Raw genomic sequence first — 18,631 nt, 5'->3', positions numbered from 1 at the left:
GAGCAGAAAAATAAAGCAGGAATTTTTTATTAACTTCAATGAATGAAAAGAACTACAAAGGGTGCCTATTTATAGGGAGAACCCTATACCCAAGAACTCGCACCATGTGCGACACCTATTACTTGGCGATGAAGTAAACTAAAATAAAAACTAAACAAGAAAATCTAAAGCGTTCACGATGTTCTAAATAATAACAATAAGCAAAACTTAAAATATAAAACCAATCCGACGAGTGGGCCACGATCATGAGATCTCAAGGTGGGCTTTTCTTGACTATCGGGCCACTTTTCTGAACCAAAACTTGTCTTCTAGCTAGGAGGCCCTCCCTGGACGTCGTCATCGAGCCAGATCGATGGTGGGGTCCTCCTTCTGCGTATGTACGTGCGTAGGGGTGGTGGTGTGCGGGCGTGCGTGTGCACGATGTCCTCATCAAAAGCCCTGCGCCTCAAGTTGGCCTGGACTCTTCTCTGCAGTAACGCCCCCGGTGTCTAGGCTGATTTTATTTCCTCAAAATACGGTCAGCCGCAGGCTGCTGTATCTGGCTCCGTCCATTAGTATGGCTCTTCTCCATTATGGAAACATGTTGCAAAAATGTCCCACATTATTGAAACTGCTTCACAATGGTTCATCGGCTAGGGGGAGATGAATTTTTGGAGCTGCAATTGGTCAAGCCTCGGCCCTCTGGCAAATTTCACCCTCCATCTCATCCCTGCGGATCTTCTTACCCTTTCGGTTAAGGATGTCCTCAATCAGGATGGCCTGCTTATCCCATATCACGTCTTGACTCTTTTGCCTGAGGAGATTATTCACCACATGACCGCAACTGGCTTCTGCACTTCATCAGCCCCAGATGAGCGATTTTGGTCTCTCAATCGCATGGGTACTTTCTCTGTTAAATCGGGTTGGAATCTTTGCCGAACTAGAAACCACGAAATAGTGGGAGCAACAAATATCTGGAACCCTCTTCTTCCCCTAAAAATATCGATGTTTATATGGCGATTGTCACATCGTGCGGTTCCAACAGATGATAGAATTCAGTGGAGGGGAGTCAGTCTTGCGTCGAAATGTTGCTGTTGTGGGTACAATCACTCTTTGTGTTTTCCCCATCCGGAAACCATTGACCATCTCTTTATCAGAGGGCGCCTTGCTGGCGGTGTGTGGGCATATTTCAATGGTATTTTTGGCTTCCACCTTCTCCTACAGCAATCTGTTTCGGAGCGGCTGTCCTCTTGGTGGATCGCCCAACCCCTTCATCGGAGCCCATCTAAAATTCAGTGTGCCATCCCCTATCTTATTCTTTGGGAGCTGTGGAAGGCTAGAAATGTAGCTCGTTTTGAAAATGTCCGCCCCTCCGTGTAAACGGTTGTCAATCGTATTATTTGGTGGCTCACTAGGCTCAGCTGCGACCTCCCTGGTGCCAGATCCCTCAGCCGGGGTGATCTCTCTCTCCTCCAACATCTTAGCATTCGGTAGAGCCCCCCTACGAGAAAATCCCTTCAGGTGGTCAAGTGGTCCAGACCAAAAGAAGGTTGGATTAAGGTGAACGTCGATGGTGCAGCCTTGGGTAATCCTGGCCCAGCTGGGGGAGGCGGGATTGGAAGGGACTCTTTCGGCTCCCTTCTCTTCGCTTTCTCCCATGGTTATGGTATAGGCACCAATAATAGAGCGGAACTCCGGACCCTTTATGATGCTATGTCTATTTGTGTTAGTCGGGGTTATAATCGGATTTTTCTCGAATCCGATTCTAAATGTGTGGTGGACGCGTTCATTGGCAAATCTTCCCCAGCCTGGAAATGGAAATATTGGTGGACAAGGATCAGAGAATTAAGAATCAGAGGTACTTTTGTGATTTTTCTTATTCCGAGAGAAGCTAACGGTCCTGCTGATGAACTGGCTAAGGCAGCTGCATCGTCCCAACAAAATTTCACGTACCTTTCTTTCTCGGAGCTCCCGATTAGAGTCAAGGGTCTTTATAGATTAGATAAGTTGGGTCTTGGCTCTTTAAGAGAGACCTAAGGGCTGTGCTCTCTCTTCTTCTTTTTGTACATGGTTGTTAAGGCTCTCCTGGCTCCTTTTTGTCCCCAGGAGTCCCTCATATGTTCTGTAAATCTTTCTGTTTTAATATACAACCATTTTTTTTTTTTTTTTTTTTTTTTTTTAAACCTGTACAAGATAAAAGAGAGACCTGGAAAAAGGCTGGAGAAACCCTCTCCATACAGATCCTAGAAGCCTCAGAAGAACTACAAAAAAAACCTAAAAAAGAACAAAGAACCGAGCTGCCTAAGACCAAGGAAAAAAGATCCACCGTGCAAAAGAAAATAAAAGATAAAAAAACCCAACCAACAATGCAACATAGCAAACCTCTGAACTGAGGAACGACTCATGAGCCAAAGATGTACCCTCAACCAAACATGACCATCATACACAAATCCCCAGCAAACCTTCTAGCCTGCAAGTAGCAACTCCCACGGCCTCGCATAGCTCCGAACTTACAGTATGGACCAGCCCAAGAGGCACGCCAGCAAAGAGCAGCCAAAACCAAAACAGGAGCCAAAAACCATCTTCATAGAGGAAATAGAACCAGGGCCCACGATTTCTGGACCATGCAGCTGTTGGGGAACCGCGAAAGCACACAGAGATGAATCAAGCAAAATACTTCAGTTGCACAACCAATTTCAAACTCAAGCAAACCGAATTTTACGTGGAAAAACCCTTGCGGAAAAACCACGGTACAAAGTGACAGTAATGCATTATGAAAGCAGAAAATTACAAGAGAAAAATCGCATCACAATCGGAATAGGAAACAGATCCCGCACTTAAGCAATTCTATGTGCGCACTCGATGGCACCTTCAATGGGACTTTAATTGCATCAACTATCTGTCGATGGCATCAAATTACCTTCGATGACATCTCTAAAAATAACAAAATGTTCTAAGGATAAAACATGAAAATTTCGGATTTTTCCGATGACATTGAACATTTGTCAATGGCATCGACATCTGCTCGATGGCATTGAGTGGTTTGTCATTGGCATCGATAGGGCCTGTTTACGGATTTAAGACATCAACAACAGCAGCATCAGCCAAAAACCAGGCGGCTCCCCTACGCCAGCAAAAAAGCCCCCACAATGGCTGCGTGAAGGCTACTTCAAACACAGCAGCTACCCAGCAACTCCAGCTGACAGTCCAACCATGATGCAGACCAGAAGGCCAATCTGAGCTTCAGCTCCTGCAGAGAGGGCCAACATCTAGCCAGGACATGCCATACCGAAACACAACCACTTCTGGCACAGCAGCTGCAAAAGGAAAGCCTCAATCATCTCCAGGCCTGCTACACCAAGGCCCCAACCAACCCGCGCGATGTAATCCCTCAGACAAGCCGCCACAGCCATCAAAAGTGTCTAAAGTGGCCAAGTGATTCTCCTGAGGTGCATCTTGTTGTTGATCAGCATTGTTTCTCCTTTTCAGCAACTTCAGAAGTTGAAATACAATCAGCTACATCTCCTCACTTTCCATAATAGCTCTCAATATTACATTGCAATTATCAATGAACATCAAAGTCTCTGGATGATTAAGGTTAATTGTCTAGGATACATATATATATTGCTGATCATGCAGTTTCAAATAGTGGTGATTGGGGGTTTTGTCCATTCAAGCAGCGTGGTCTGTGTGTAGGCGGCACCAGGCCCCTTCGAGTTGGATGGATCTTCTAAACCAGTCCTTGCAGGATCTTACGTAGAAGTGGAAGGTAACTGAAGGTGGGCTTCGCCATAGTGGTGGAGAGTTCCTTTCAAGCCCTTGACCCTTGCCTTACTGGTGGAGAGATGCTAAAGATGCTTCTCCTTCAGGCGTTGAATGTGAAAGCAAGCCATGTGCTTGGAGAGCTAGAGGCAAAATAATTGAAGATATATTAAGCCTTGTAAATTTTTTGTTTTTCTTGGAAGAAAACACTTAGGGTTGTCAAATTTCAATGTATTTTGGTAGTATATAAATTGTCAGAACACTATCTAATGCATTTATTAATCATTCCATTCTCAACATAATATTGTTACATTAGCATTGCAGTATCATGAGATTATTACAGGCTCATAGTGGCCCAGAAAATCCATCGGCTATTATCAGCATGCATCACCTGATATTTAAACTGTACATACAAGACTTCCATTGGTTTGAGAGAGTCCACATAGGACTCCATATCACCCTGATTGTAATCACGACCATTCAAATAAAGGGTCTCAAAATGGACAAAAAGATCATGTTTATACTTACAAGTCCTACAATCCACTTGGCTTGCCCTTAATTGTATGATTATGAGCATCCAATCGCAGTTATAGTTTATGGGCCATGAGCAATCTAAGGTGGATTCCTCCAATTAAACTATTTATCTTAAACTTAATTGGGCTAATGAACAATTTTACAGTTGGTGTGAAATACCTTAGCAAAAAAAAAAACAAAGTCTACTCAGTGAGTAGGTTGCGTGGATGAGATATTAAGCACCATTCAAAAGGAAGGTTTTCAATGGCCCACATACATCTTCATAAATCTAAGGTAATGATCATCTCTTAAACGTACCTCCATTTTTTATTTTTTATTTTAACAGCTGAGATTCTTTTACTATGATTATTTTTGGTACTAAAAACAAAAAGAAGAAAATAGACAGGGTATGAGTCTATCAATTCCAAACTATTTTTACACCCCATAGATCACCAACATGCATGTTTAATAATTAAACAAACCAGTTCAACAAAATGAAAAAAGAAAGAGAGAAAAAAAAGGATGTGAATGTCTGTAGTTCCATATATAGGGATTCGTATTGTAATTTCCGTATATACTCTTCCTTATCTGTCCATATATTGCCACATCTTTCATGTCACACCTTTGCATGTGAATGCGGTCATTATACCCCAGTTATTCTTCGATATCTACTGTTCACTTTCTGATTGATTAGGGGCGGCTCCACCTCGCTTCACAAAAGATTTTCCATAAATACGATTCATAGGGTGGCAAACATGATGGTTGGATCAGCTTGTTGTTTTTTAGTAGCCTCAGTTTGGTGGTGGGGCGATCTTTCTAATTAAACAGGTTGGATGACAAGAAAACATAATAGTAGGCCACATGCACAATAGTTATAGAATTAGCTTATTCTGTAGAAATGACCAACACATCCTTGTTGACCCCACAATGCTCAACTTTCACCACTTTTTAGTGTAAAGGTTAGATGAGGGAGTTGAGGTCATTTCAGCTTCAGAATCGCTTCGGAGGCAATTACTTTAGTCAAGGCGCGTGCTGTTTGGTAAAATGCAAAATCTTGAGGAACTATGCAGCAAGAAACCCAAACAATAATTAATTAAAAAGAACCAAAAAGGTTACCTTTCAGATAGTTTGGTGGGAAAATTGGGATCAAATCCGTGGCCTCAACTTTGCAAGTGTCTAAGAGGGTTATAGTCTCAAAATCTGGGGGTTTATGTTTCCAAATTCCAAGCGTTAGATCATCCACTCCTAGTATCTTCATTTTCCCATTCCATTCCTGAAATACTGGTTAACCGAAATGATAATCAATCAAAATGCAAAAGTTTAGGCTGTTCACATGGTCATAATTAAAATCAAGTGAAGTTTTCAAATAAAGTAAAGAGGAGGCCAACATCTCTATAAACTCTGCCAAGCGACCTTCAAACTAAGAGTGGTAATGGGCCAAGCTAAGGCCAGACCATGGTTGACCTCAACTGGCCCTGATCCTCTAAGCCCTCACCCTAACCAGGCTAAAAAGGCCTTGGGGCCCTCGACTTACAAGGCCTACTCATAAGATAAAGGGTGGAATGATGAAAGGACTGAAATAGTCTACTTTAAGAGACTTCCTGCTCTGATACCAATTTGATGGAGGATAGTTAACCACTTGCTCTAAAAACTCGAGTTGATAGAGCATGACGAATTAATCTCTTTATCTCATTGCTCAACTTCAAATCCATATGTTAGGTCATTGGTCAAACTCTCATCATGGGCCCCAAATCCATCGTCCACCCCCTCGTGAGCCCCAAATCAATGGGTTCCACCTCACATGAGACACTCGCCTCACATAGGCCCCAAATTCATGGTTTCCGCGGGCCACCCACCCTGAGTGTGCCCCTATATCCCACAGGCCACCCTAGTCGAGCTCGATGTGAAAATAACCCCGCATTATAATTTTCACATTCCAAAATGTACATATAAATAATTTTGATAATAGAAACATGACCATGGATGAGTATTTCATTTTCAAATAGATTCATTTTGATGCCTATTTCCTTTTCATGACCTTACTGACTAGGCCAGGAAAAAAGAGGTCTCTCCTAGAAGTTGGTTAGCTACCTCTCATTTTGTTCTAGGATTTCTCCTATTTGTGGATTATTTGTGGCATGCCATTGGTGACCACATGCCATATTAGTTAGGTTAATCCAGATTTAAAAATGGTATAGTCTCATAATGGCTAACAAGTTATCTCTATATAGATATAAGCCAATTACAAAATGGAAAAGTAGGATAATTGAAAAGGAGAGAGAGAGAGAGAGAGAGAGAGAGAGAGAGAGAGAGAGAGAGAGAGAGAGAGAGAGAGAGCAAATATTTTGAACTTTTTGGACATTTAGCAGCTTCCTTTTTATAGAGGGCCAAATACACACCTCCCGTAAGGCCACTCCAAAATAACTCTTTTCCTCTTTTTTTTTTTCTTCCCCGTTAGTTGAGAAACAACCTGGCTTTTACATTTTGGGATGGAAAAAGGAATTAGTTTAATAAACTATGATTGGTAGATTACAATTTTATTCCTAGTCACTTAACCCATCTTCTACCGCTTCCCTCTTCTCCCAAAGCTCTAGTCAGAGTGAAATGGACTGCATCTTCAATATCTATTACAATTTGGCGAGAGAGAGAGAGAGAGAGAGAGAGAGAGAGAGAGAGAGAGAGAGGTAGAAACCTCTTTTAAAAAAAGAAACTCCTATGTAAATAGTGGCCATCGTTCAGAAAATAACGATTGTCATTTAATAGGGGATATTAAGAAAATAACGATTGCCATTTAAAGTGGTGTTTTTCATTACAATTTTTTTTTTTTTCATTACATAGCTTGACTACTGTAATTCGATGGGCCTTATGAACTAAAGGGGATTTTTTTTTTTTCATTGTATAAAACATTTGCTAGATTAGGCTAGCCTTGTAAAGATAGAGTTATTGCCTTCTATCCATTTATTAAAATGAAATGGAAATGAAAGAAAACAAATACGAAGGGCCATACCATGAAGAAGAGTATGATTTGAAAGAAACTCTTAGAGATGGAAGAAATCTGCTTTCTTGGTGAGGGTCTCCAATGGGAGGGTTGCTAAAAAACACATAGGTTGGCGTCTGTGAGGGCAACCTTTATAGGGCTGGTGGTGCCTTTACATAGAAGGGTAGGTGAGATATTTTCGTTCACACTTTAAGTTGCACATTGAATTAGGGCAACATTTGTTGCGCATATAGATATGTTACAATGTACTTTTGACACGTAGTCGTCAACTGTTATGTATGCATGCATGTACATTTATTTAAGATTCGTGAAAGATAGCTAGTCACGCCTGACAAGAGGTCCTAGGCCTGTCAAGAGAGCACTTGGTGAAAGGAAAGGTACCAAGTGGAGAACCCTAGGTCTTATGTGCCCTGACGTCTTATGTGCCCTGAGCTTGAGATCATCATTTGCTACATAATGATGACCTTAATATTTGAGTCTGATGGTGCCATTCTCATAAGGCTAGTGGTGCCTTTACATAGAAGGGTAGGTGAGATATTTTCGCTCATACATTGAGTTATACATTGGACTAGGACAACATTTATTGTGCATACAGATACATTACAATACATGACAGGCAGCACTTGGTGAAAGGAAAGGTACTGAGCAGAGAACCCTAGGTTCTCTTTGCCCTGACTTGAGATCATCATTTGCTATAATGATGACCCCAATATTTGGGTCTAGTGGTGCCTTTCTCATAAGGCTAGTGGTGCCTTTACATAGAAAGGTAGGTGAGATATTTCCATTCATATTTAAGTTACACATTGAACTAATCTGAACGCCCTGACGATGGAGAGCTCGGAGTGGGAGAAAGTGCAGCGTAAACCTCCTCACGTTTCCTTCTCCATCTTCACGGCCAACATCTCCCTCCATCGGCGACATTCAATCTCTTGCCTCAATGGGTCATCAATTTCAATTTTCAGCAAGGCTTCTGCATTAATGATGGCAGCGACTATCCTTTCTGACCTTTCTCTAAGTCAGGTCAATTTACCCTGGCTTCGGCATAGGATAAATGTCGCTCGGTGGCGCCTCTCAGAAGTTGGACACATGGAGTATGGCATGGCAAGCTCCCTCTAAGAATCTCCCTGATGTCCTGGCGGGTGTTGACGAAGGTGATCGCTGTGGACGAGGCAGTTCAGTCCCGAGGAGTTACTTTGGCATCTAAATGCGTCTGTTGTAGTGACATTTCTTCGCAGGGTCACTCTACCGAATCTATTTCCCATCTTTTTCTCAACAGTCACATTGCGAAGGCGGCATGGAATTACTTTGGCAGATTATTGCACGTGTACATCTTGGATACGGAGTTAGTGGAGGTTAGATTGGCACAGTGGTGGGCTACCTCTGTTTCGGGCCCAGGAAAATCAGAGCTACAAAAATTGGTCTTGGCTATTATCTTTTGGAATATCTGGAAGTGCAGGAACGCTGCAATCTTTAACGGGACTCCGACCTCGGTCGCCTTGGTGATTTCTAGAGCAAAGTGGTGGGTAGCTACCATCTTCGGCGAGATTGGTGACGAATTTTCTGTGGGTTTGCAGGGTAGTTCGGCTCAGCAAGCAGTCAATGCCGGAACACATGATAGGACTGGTTTTGCTGCTCCCTCTGCTGTCTTAAGGGGGTCGGGGCTACGCATAAACTGCCTGCCCCTAGTGGTCAGATGGACTAAGCCAAACCCGAGTTGGGTAAAGCTCAATGTGGATGGTTCGTCCCTTGCCAATCCAGGTCTTTCGGGAGGGGGAGGTGTATGTAGAGATGATAAAGGAAATTTTCATTTTGCATTTTACTTTGGCTATGGAGTGGGCTCAAATGTCAGTGTGGAGCTTCGATCCATTTTAGATGGTATGGAACTCTGCATCGGCCGAGGCTATAGGAAAGTGATTGTTGAATCTGACTCGCAACTTGTGGTTAATTTTCTGTCGGGATCCGTTGATCTGGGCTGGAAATGGAGATATTGGGTCCAGAGGATTAATCACATAAGGTGAGGTGGAGATTTCATGTTCCAACATATTTTCAGAGAAGGGAATACCGTCGCTGATCACATGGCTCGAACGAGAAGTTCGTCTCAAGGACGTGCGGTCATTTTGTAGCATGGTAATCTTCCGGACATGGTGAGAGGTATGCTTTTCCTTAACAAGGTCGGGCTCGGCTCCATCAGAGAGGGGTCTCGAGCAGACAGAACCCGCAGATAAGTCTCTGTTTCCCCCTGTCTTTTTCTATTCAGCGTTGTTTTTTTCCTGTTAATATGATAGGCGTCCTCTGGCTCCTTTTATCCTAGGGGACCCCCGAATGTAATTGGCCTCACATGAATGATAAGCTCCTTTTGTTATAAATAAATTTTTTTAAAAAAACATCTCCTTTGATACTTTTGTAGCTGACATTCAGAGAATCTTTGGGCGATTTGGGAAGATAGTGGATATCTACAAACCACGGAACGAGAAACTAGGGCGCCCAAGAGGATATGCGTTCATCAGATTCAAGACAGAGGAAGAGGCAGAGGCAGCGCTCAAAGGACTGAACCGAAAAATGGTGGATGGAAGAATACTCACAGTGGAGAGAACCAGATCCAGAAACCCCAATCTGATTCCCATTGCCCCAAGTAGGATCCTTAGGTCTGCGGATGCCCCTGAAAACAAATCCAGATTAGATCCGAAACCCCCTACTTTTAAGCAACCTAAGCGGAATTCTCTCCCCAACCTTCTTCCAGCATCCTCATCCCTACCCACGTCAATGGCCAATGCTCGTAGGCTCTACTCGAAGGCTGCTGTTGGAAGACAAGCTCCTCGCCTAGCAAGTGTTGGCTCGACGACCCCAAACATCTCAGATAGAATGGCCATTCTAGAGAGCTAATCAGGTGTTCGACGAAATACTGCTACTAATCTAGCTCAATTTGTGGATAGTGAAGGAGTTGGGGATCCCCATGTGGGAGGAATTTCGGCTCATAAGGAACCAGGAAAGCTCCTGCCCCCCCTAATCAGGGTGTGGGGGGAGAGGAAATTAAAGGGCGAATCAAGCAACTAAAGCAGGTAGTGGTGGCTAAAGTCCTTTCCCCTGAGACCATGCTCGAGTGTCTGTCCCAAGGTATTAAAAACTCCAAGTATGATTCCGAGTCCATTGAAGTATCCCATCTAAATAGGGATTATTTTCTGCTTGTCTTCAAATCAAGGACTCTGTTGATAGCATTTTTTCTCAGATCTAATCCTACACGGTAGGTTGGGGCTGTCGAATGTGGAAGCATGGACGCCTGATTTTGGTGTAGAGCAAAAAGGGGTCTGGTTTAGGATGTATGGCATTCCAGCACATGCCTGGGTAGAATAGGTATTCTTAGAATTGGGAGAATCCTTTGGTAGAGTCATTGAACTTGACAGTGGCACTCTGCTTGGGGTGGATCAATCTATAGCGAGAATCAAGATAGAAGTCGCCCCTGGGGTAGATCCTTATTGCACAAGGCAACTAGAAGTGGCGAGGAAGACTTTTCTAGTATGGCCAGTGTCGGAATTGAAGGATGTTATGGAACAAGCAATGGAGCAAGTGAATAAGTCCAGACCGGATGGTATAATCTCAACACGCCAATGGGTTGAACACTCCTTCAACCAGGACAAGCTCCTCCAACAGGATATTCAAGATCAGGTCCCAGCTATACCAGCACCACCCCAACCTAATTGTTGAGGGTCAAATATTGTATATTAGACCCTAATTATCACATGATTCTACGTACATGATAATGCTTAACGGCCTATTTTAATCGTGTTTTTGTTGCAAGGTGAATTTATGAGCTTAGACTGAAAGAGGGTGTTAAAGGCATGGATTTAATGCTCAAGGATCACCAAGGAAAGGGACGGACTCTAGGGGACCGAGATCGAAGAATTTACACGCCTGAGATTCGAGAAAATTAAGTATTTCACGTCCAAGAGGCCTGAAAATCATCTAGAATATAAGATCACAAGGTTCCCACTATCTGTTCAGCTTGAAACTTTATATATGGCCTGAGGACCATAAATTAACCGTACACATCGAATTTCAGCTCTTGGATCCCTGTGAAAGTATCCCAACGGATAAATCAGCCCATAAACCATCAATTTTAGGCCCACTTGATCTCTGGATATACCTCAATTTTGGACTCAACGCCTTAAATAATGTGACAGAACAGATGGATGAAGCAGATTTCACACATGCATTACCTTGGGATCCATACACGCGACGTGTGTATACGGTATGTACATGGCTGGACGCGCACCATAACTCAAGAAATCGGTCAGCGTGTTTCTTTAAAGAAATTTCTAACATCACATCTTCTTCACCGCCGATTGCCATTTTTAGCTAGTGGGGCCCACTCCTCATACATCGCAATAATCTGGACCGTCCATTCACTCCATATGTGGGGAAATATCCTCTATTAGCTTTCCTTTTTGGCCTATACATGTGTAAGCATGTGGATCTTCAAAAAACGCAGGATGAACGGTGAATTGAGTTGGTATAGTGGACCACGCTAGAACCTACCAAAACCAACTCTTCCCGATTGGTATTTCTCTATGAATCCAATGGACGGGGTGGATTCTTTCAAAAACATCACTGTGGGGCCCAACGATCACATCAGCGCAGCTCCTGCATTGATCTTCTGCAGTCTGGAGGACCGGACGCTGTGGGCCAGTTATGTGATCACTATCACAGTCGGATGGTTGATCTGGACCGTCCAGAAGCTCATAAACGAGCCATTTACCCCAACCATGGAGACATATTTGGAAGAAAAATCAGAAGGTCGTCCAAGACATTGCTGCAGTCTTGTTGTGCAAAGAAGTTTTGCGGTTTCACTGTGAAAGGAGAAGATTTACGCACGCACCACCAACCTATCCTTGCTGCCTTTATAAAAGGGAGAGAGAAAGAGAGAGAGGGCATCTTTTGATCAGATCTGGGTAGCTGTGGAGGCTAGAAGGTGGACGTGAAGCTGTGGAGCAAAGAAAGAGAGAGAAAGAGGGAGAGAACGTGGAGTGAACGGCTAGTCTTCTGAAGAGTTTTTTCTTTCCTACTCTTAATTCTTTTATCATGTTATTTTCTAAGAGATTTTTCATGCCCATATCACGCTAAACCTCTTAGCTAGGGCTAAGAGGTGAAGCTTGTAGCGTGATGGGGTGGTTCTATGGCTTTGATTCATGTTTTGTTGAACTATCTTTGAATTCTAGCTTGATTATAGGGAATATTTATAGTTTTTAATGGTTTGTTGTGACTTAAATTACAATAGATCTGCGATAGCTTTGGGTATGTTCTTTATAATAGTGAGATTGTGAATCTGGGAATCTCTATTGTTCACCATCATCTTCTGTGCAATGTTGGATAATGGAATCTTTCTTAACATTCATACATCTCTCAGATTGGATGTGGATTAGTTAAATTCTGTGGTTTACTTTGTCTCATCGGCATGGTTTTGTGATGGAATCAATTCTAATTCTTATACCTCTCATCTCTTGAAAACTGGATTAAAGGAGGTTTAGATTTGGATTTTAATGATATGTCTTCCAACTAGATGAAGATGGGACTCTAAATCCAATTGTGTTTATGAATCAAGCATAGATCTCCCTGATTGCTACAAGTGGATCCTTGGCACCCTAATTTCCCACCTTTGAATTCGACGAATTTTAGTTAATTAAATTCACCATTACTCTCTCAATTTTCCTAATTTAGATTACATCTGCTCCTAGTTCTAGTTCAAGTTATTTTCAGATTACGTACAAAGTTCAGTCCCTTTGGATTCGACCTCGGTCTTACCGAGTTTATTACTACATCACAACCCTATACTTGGGGTGTGAACACTAATCTCTCCCACCAACCATTGATAGAGCCTAGATGCCTTGCTCCCTCAACTGTTGAAGAGTCCCTTAAGACTTCTACAACCCCATTTAACATCCCCATCCTTGCTCAACCAATCCCCATTTCTAATCCCAATCCCCCAACCCACCTGAGCCAGACCTTACCCCAAACTTGCAGCCGGTCCCTATTAGCAAAAGCCCCAGGTCTCCCAACAAGCAGGGGATACAACGCCTTCAGGACCCTGCTCCAAACCCCCAGCCAGCCAACCCTCCCAGCCTCTATTCCCATTGCCTACCCTTAATTCCCCCTGACCCCACAATATCCTGAGAAAGGCCCTATCAGAAGGGCACAGTCCCTTGAAGTTAGGAGATTCATTTGAGGAAGATGAGGAAGACTCCCAGGTTGCCACTTGGAACTCTTACTCCCCCCCCATCCTGCAGACCTGATCCTTTCCTTGAGGACAATCTAGCCATAGATTTATCACCTTATTTCATCCCAGACTCCCTCCCTCTTGCGGATGGGTCCCCAGCTCATTAGGAATGATCGGTTCCCACTCAGCCAGTAGTATCTCATTTGGGCATCCTCTCGCTGACGACGACCCTCCTGGATAAGGGGCCAGCCTGTGATGCTCACCATAACCCTGCCCAGGTGCAAGGTTCTCTCGAGGACTCTGACGACACCATATGCTTGCAAGGAATAGTGCCCCAGGCCTAGACTTTTGGACAAGAATTGCCAGTCTCCCTACCTCAAGTCATCATGAATGGGGCTACCTCTTAGCTAGGTGTTCACTCCCCAAGTATAGGGTTGTGATGTAGTAATAAACTCGGTAAGACCGAGGTCGAATCCACAGGGACTGAAACTTGTACGTGATCTGAAACTAACTAGATATAGAACTAGCAAAAAGATGTAATCTAAATCCAATAGAATTTAAGGAATAATTGAGGAATAATTATCTAAAACTTAGGGAATTCAGAGGAAGAAAACTAGGGATTCAGAGGATCCACTTGTAGAGATCAGGGAGATCTTATGCCTGCATCAAGGATTATGGAATTCAAACTGAACTTACTTGATCTGGTTTTCAAGAGATGAAAGGTATATGAATTAGAATGGATTCCATCACCAAACCATGCCCAGGAGACAGAGTAAACAATAGAATTAAACTAATTACCAACCAATTAACAATGTATAAAGATCAGGAAGGTACTGTCATCCTACCATGCCCATAGGACAATGATGAACAACAGGGTTTCCTGACGTCATAAACATCAAAAAGGAAAAAAGAAATATTCAAAGCCATTGCAGACCCATTGTAATTTTAGTCACAACAGATCATTAAAGACTAAGAAAAACATTCCTTTAATAATCAACACAAATCAAATTCAGTTTATGAATTTAAGTTAAAAGCTTGAAATAGTATCTCCCATCTCGCTACAGGCTTCACCTCTTAGCCCTAGCTAAGGGGTTTAGCCACACATAAATAGGCTAAAATAAACAAATAAACAAATAAACAAAAAAAAAAGAATAGGGAAGAAAAACCACAGCAAGGAAAGTAAAAAAAAACTTCTCTCTCTCCTCCCTGTCTTCACGTTCCCATCTCCCTTTCAATCGTCCTCCTTGTTCCAGCCAAGCCAAACTCCACGTGCCAGCTTTTTTCTCAATTCTGCCCCTGACGTCCAGCCCAAGCCACGCTCACGTGCCACCTCTCCCCCTCTCTCTTGGCCTCCACGGCTGCCCATGCCAAACTTCCCTCCACACGCTCCAGCCGTCCGCCTGAAAATTCCCCCTTCTCTCCCGCACGTCTCCTCCTTTTTAAAGATGAAAGGCCTCCTTTGGAGCTGCTGTGGAGTCCCAGAAGAAATAGGCTGCGGAAGAGGTCTTTACGCACAACAGTCCACCAAACTGGAAAGTCAATGGCGTGAATGACCCTTACGCAGTCAAATTCGGAGCCTCCAAACTCCCATTTTCCTTGCAATCTGTCCGTAAAATCAACATCCCTTGGGACGTTTTTGAATGAGCTACATGATGGACGGATCAGATCTTCTATCCGATCATTGCCATGATCGTGCAATGGCCAAAAAAAGAACGCCCAGTGTCCGGCGCTAAAACAGGGATTGCGGATGGCACTTGCACTGTTTCGATGGTGGGGCCCAAAATCAGTGTCAGACGAGAAATCCACCACGTCCATTGCGTTCTCCTCGGAAAACCGTTCGGGACAGGCTGATTTGTCTCGAGTTTGATGCGGCCCATGGTACCAGATCTTCTAGTCGTATGTCCTCCGTTTGAATGGTTGAAATCTGCTTCATGCTATCTTCTATAATTCCTCCACCTAGGAGAGGGTCAAGCCACCCCTCTAGGACACATTGGACGGTCTAGATCATGAAAAAGGATGATGGATGGAGTTCACTGTCAAAACCCAATCACAGGCACGTACGTCACTGGACGTTTTTTTCACTATTTGCATGTTTTGTACAAAAAATTGGTGGGGCCCACTTATGATGACATTCTTGGAGATCCACTCCCTCCATCAGCTCCTATACATAGTGTTAGCTCATGGCTTCCAGTTTAAAGTAGATCTGACTTCAGGGTGGGCCACACGCTTAACCAATGTATGGACAACATTCACCGTTAAAAAACAATGGGCGTCACGTAAGCCATGCATGACACATCTATTTACAGATTTGCCATTCTGTTTTGTTATATCTTCTGCCGTCAGTATCTCCTGATTGCACCATCCAAAAGAAGTGAAATTTGACAAATATCCACCGTTTTTCGTGCTCTTTCCATCAGTTCAGTTTGGGTCCAGATCTCCCAAGGATGTCCAAGATGCTTTCTTAATGGTTATTATCCTCTGATCTCTCTGTTGGGCCACTTCCACAAGGATCTAATGGCTGAAATTTGACGTGTACGGTTAATTTATGGTCCTCAGGCCGTGTATGAAGTTTTGAGCCGAGTGGATGGTGGAAACCCTGTGATCTTGCATTCTGACTAACTTTCAGGCCACTTAAGCTTCAGTTTCTCAATTTTCTCGAATCTCTGGCGTGTATATCCATCGATCTCGGTCTCTTGGAGTCCATTCCTTGCTCTGGTGACTTCGGAGCATTAAATCCATGCTTTTAATACTCTTTTTCAATCAAAGCTCCTTATTACATCCTGCAACAAAAACACGATTAAATTATAATATTAGGCATTATCGTGTACGTAAAATCAGGGAGTAATCAGGGTCTGATATGCAATATTTGACCCTCAACACAACCCCAACCAGCATTTTGCTAGTCCCGAGCAAAGTATGCGAAAAATAAGTTGAGAATTACAAGAACAAGACAATCTCTATGAACTCAAGTGATTTTTGAAAAGCAATCTAGATACGAAAATTCTAAGATGCATGATTGTTACTTCCTTCCGGAATCAAGCGCACAATAAATTTCATAATCAAGTTTAAAGTATTTATGCATTAATTAGAACAATTCTAAACAATGAGTACCATGAGTGTATAATGAAATCTCGGCTTATCATCATTAAGTTCACTTCTCTATTTCAGGATATCATTAGTAACCAATAAGAAGATTCATGATAACCAAAACTTGCCTCACAGATCATCTTTTCATTCCTTCAGCTTTTGATTTTTCTATTAAAAGTAACGCCAAGAAGGGGAATCAAATCCTCACCTACAGGGAGCAAACCTATGATGAAAACTGTACACCCAAATTTTTCACATATCATTCATAGGGAATTAAATCTACACTTATAGGGAGCAAACCTATGGCGTCGACCATTTGCCCAATCCTTTCAATTTCTCAGGTTGGTTCCCTTCAAGCTTAGTGAGTACCAAGTAAATCCTTCAATATCAAACTGAAACCTTAATGTGAAAGCAAGATGTGACATGTGAGATCATAACTCAATCAATGTTTACAACTTCTAATCAGAGATTAACACTTCAAACTTAACTGTGAAATCTAATATAATAAATAACTGAATCTAAGAGTCATAAATTACCAACATCACTCATCTTGTAATTCTAAATCCAAGATGGTTGTCAAAATCACTTCGGATTTATAAAAATGTCAGAAAAAGATTTTTGAAAAATTTCACAATTTTTGTTCAAGACCAAGAAAATGCTGATTAGGAAACCTAATCTCCCACCCCTAACCTAAAATCTACATTGTCCTCAATGTAAAAGAAATAAGCATGCAATGCACATGGGACAACAAAAATATAAGAGGAGTGATGGAAAGATAGTACCTGGACGAAATAATCAAAAGGCTTTCCAAAGATATCTAGGTAAGATCGGGTCAGCACAAGAGAGAAACCAACAGAAGTAAAATAAAAATAACAAAAATGAAATCCTACCCACACCACTTTCGCAGGTACTCTCGATTGCATTTAGCGTATGCAACAAGCCTTTAAACCCCTAGGTTGCCCCTAGTGGACGAGTTGTAGTCTCGTGAGGGTTTGCAGCAATGTTACCCACAAACATTGAACTAAGAAAATAAAATGCAATGAAAAGCTAAGTTGCCTGCCAGGAGCGCTAAGTTTACCATCTATCCTAAAACAACATAAAATAAACTACCCTAGTCCTATGAAAGCAGGAAAAAACTACTCGATCATGCTGCAAGGGTCCTCTTCCGGCCAATATCGTGATAAGTCTCTCAGTAAGTTCCTCAGCAAGATCATCCAAAAGCCCTTTTTGCAATAGGCTTGGGCGCCCTGGAGCATGACTTTCCAGAGAGACTTATGTACCTCATAAGAAATTTTCCATTGAATAGCTTGAGGTATCCAATATATATACGATTCACCTGTGACAGAAGAAGTTTCAACGTTAGTACTCCATGGTGAATCAGAGACTACACGTAAATAAAGTTTAGAAAACTTCTTAAAAAGTGATGTAGTCTCAACACATTCCGAAGTTCCAAACTTCGGCTTAATTTTCAGCTCCTCCTCCCTTAATGGTAAACATTCAGGATCTATGGAAGAAGGGGCTTCAAAGTAAGGGTTCTCTCGGTCAGTGATGACTACCGAGATGTTGTCTTGCAAGGCATTCACTATGTCTCTTATCATGGGATCATTTGAATCTGCAAAGTGTGCCAAACAATCATTAAAAGAGTTGGGACATTCAGCTGAGGGTGACTCATTTTCCACATTAAAACTTGTGATGATCTGCCCAAGGAATCCATTGTCTTTAAAGGTAAATGGAGGTGTGCTCTCTTGCTCCAGCCCTGCACAGATAGATTGAAAATCAATAGGGGAAGCATCGATGTGATCACTTTGTTCATTGAAACTACTCAATCGAGGTGTTGAATTGTCAAACGTGTACAGCTCAGATGGTGGCCTCAACTTAGTGGTTTCAATTTCCAAGGTCGTAGTGAGCAACTCGTCCTTCTCCCGAATCACATCATCATTTAATTCAGAGGAGTGGTCCAAACATGTTTCACAAGAGTTAGAAGGGTCTATTGTAAGGGGCTCATCCTCCACCTTAAAATCAGACATGTCAGGTGAGGGGAGTGGCTTATTATGACCGACCACTTCATGTACGTCTTGATCATT

The 18,631-nt window shown here is 42.6% G+C and overlaps 1 long non-coding RNA gene across 1 annotated transcript; it reads right to left on the bottom strand.

The window, feature by feature from the left end:
- Positions 1-2,861: 2,861 nt before the first annotated feature.
- On the bottom strand, positions 2,862-7,367 carry LOC131252901 (uncharacterized). The gene is made up of 3 exons (XR_009174741.1): positions 7,262-7,367; positions 5,371-5,527; positions 2,862-3,884 (listed from the first exon to the last, which is right to left on the bottom strand). It is a non-coding gene; the product is annotated as an uncharacterized LOC131252901 (long non-coding RNA).
- Positions 7,368-18,631: the final 11,264 nt, after the last annotated feature.

The sequence above is a fragment of the Magnolia sinica genome, chromosome 8 (assembly GCF_029962835.1).
Source record: "Magnolia sinica isolate HGM2019 chromosome 8, MsV1, whole genome shotgun sequence".
In the NCBI taxonomy this organism is placed as follows: domain Eukaryota; kingdom Viridiplantae; phylum Streptophyta; class Magnoliopsida; order Magnoliales; family Magnoliaceae; genus Magnolia; species Magnolia sinica.
The sequence above is the reverse complement of the archived record's forward strand: the minus strand, read 5'-3'. Positions and strand labels throughout refer to the sequence as shown.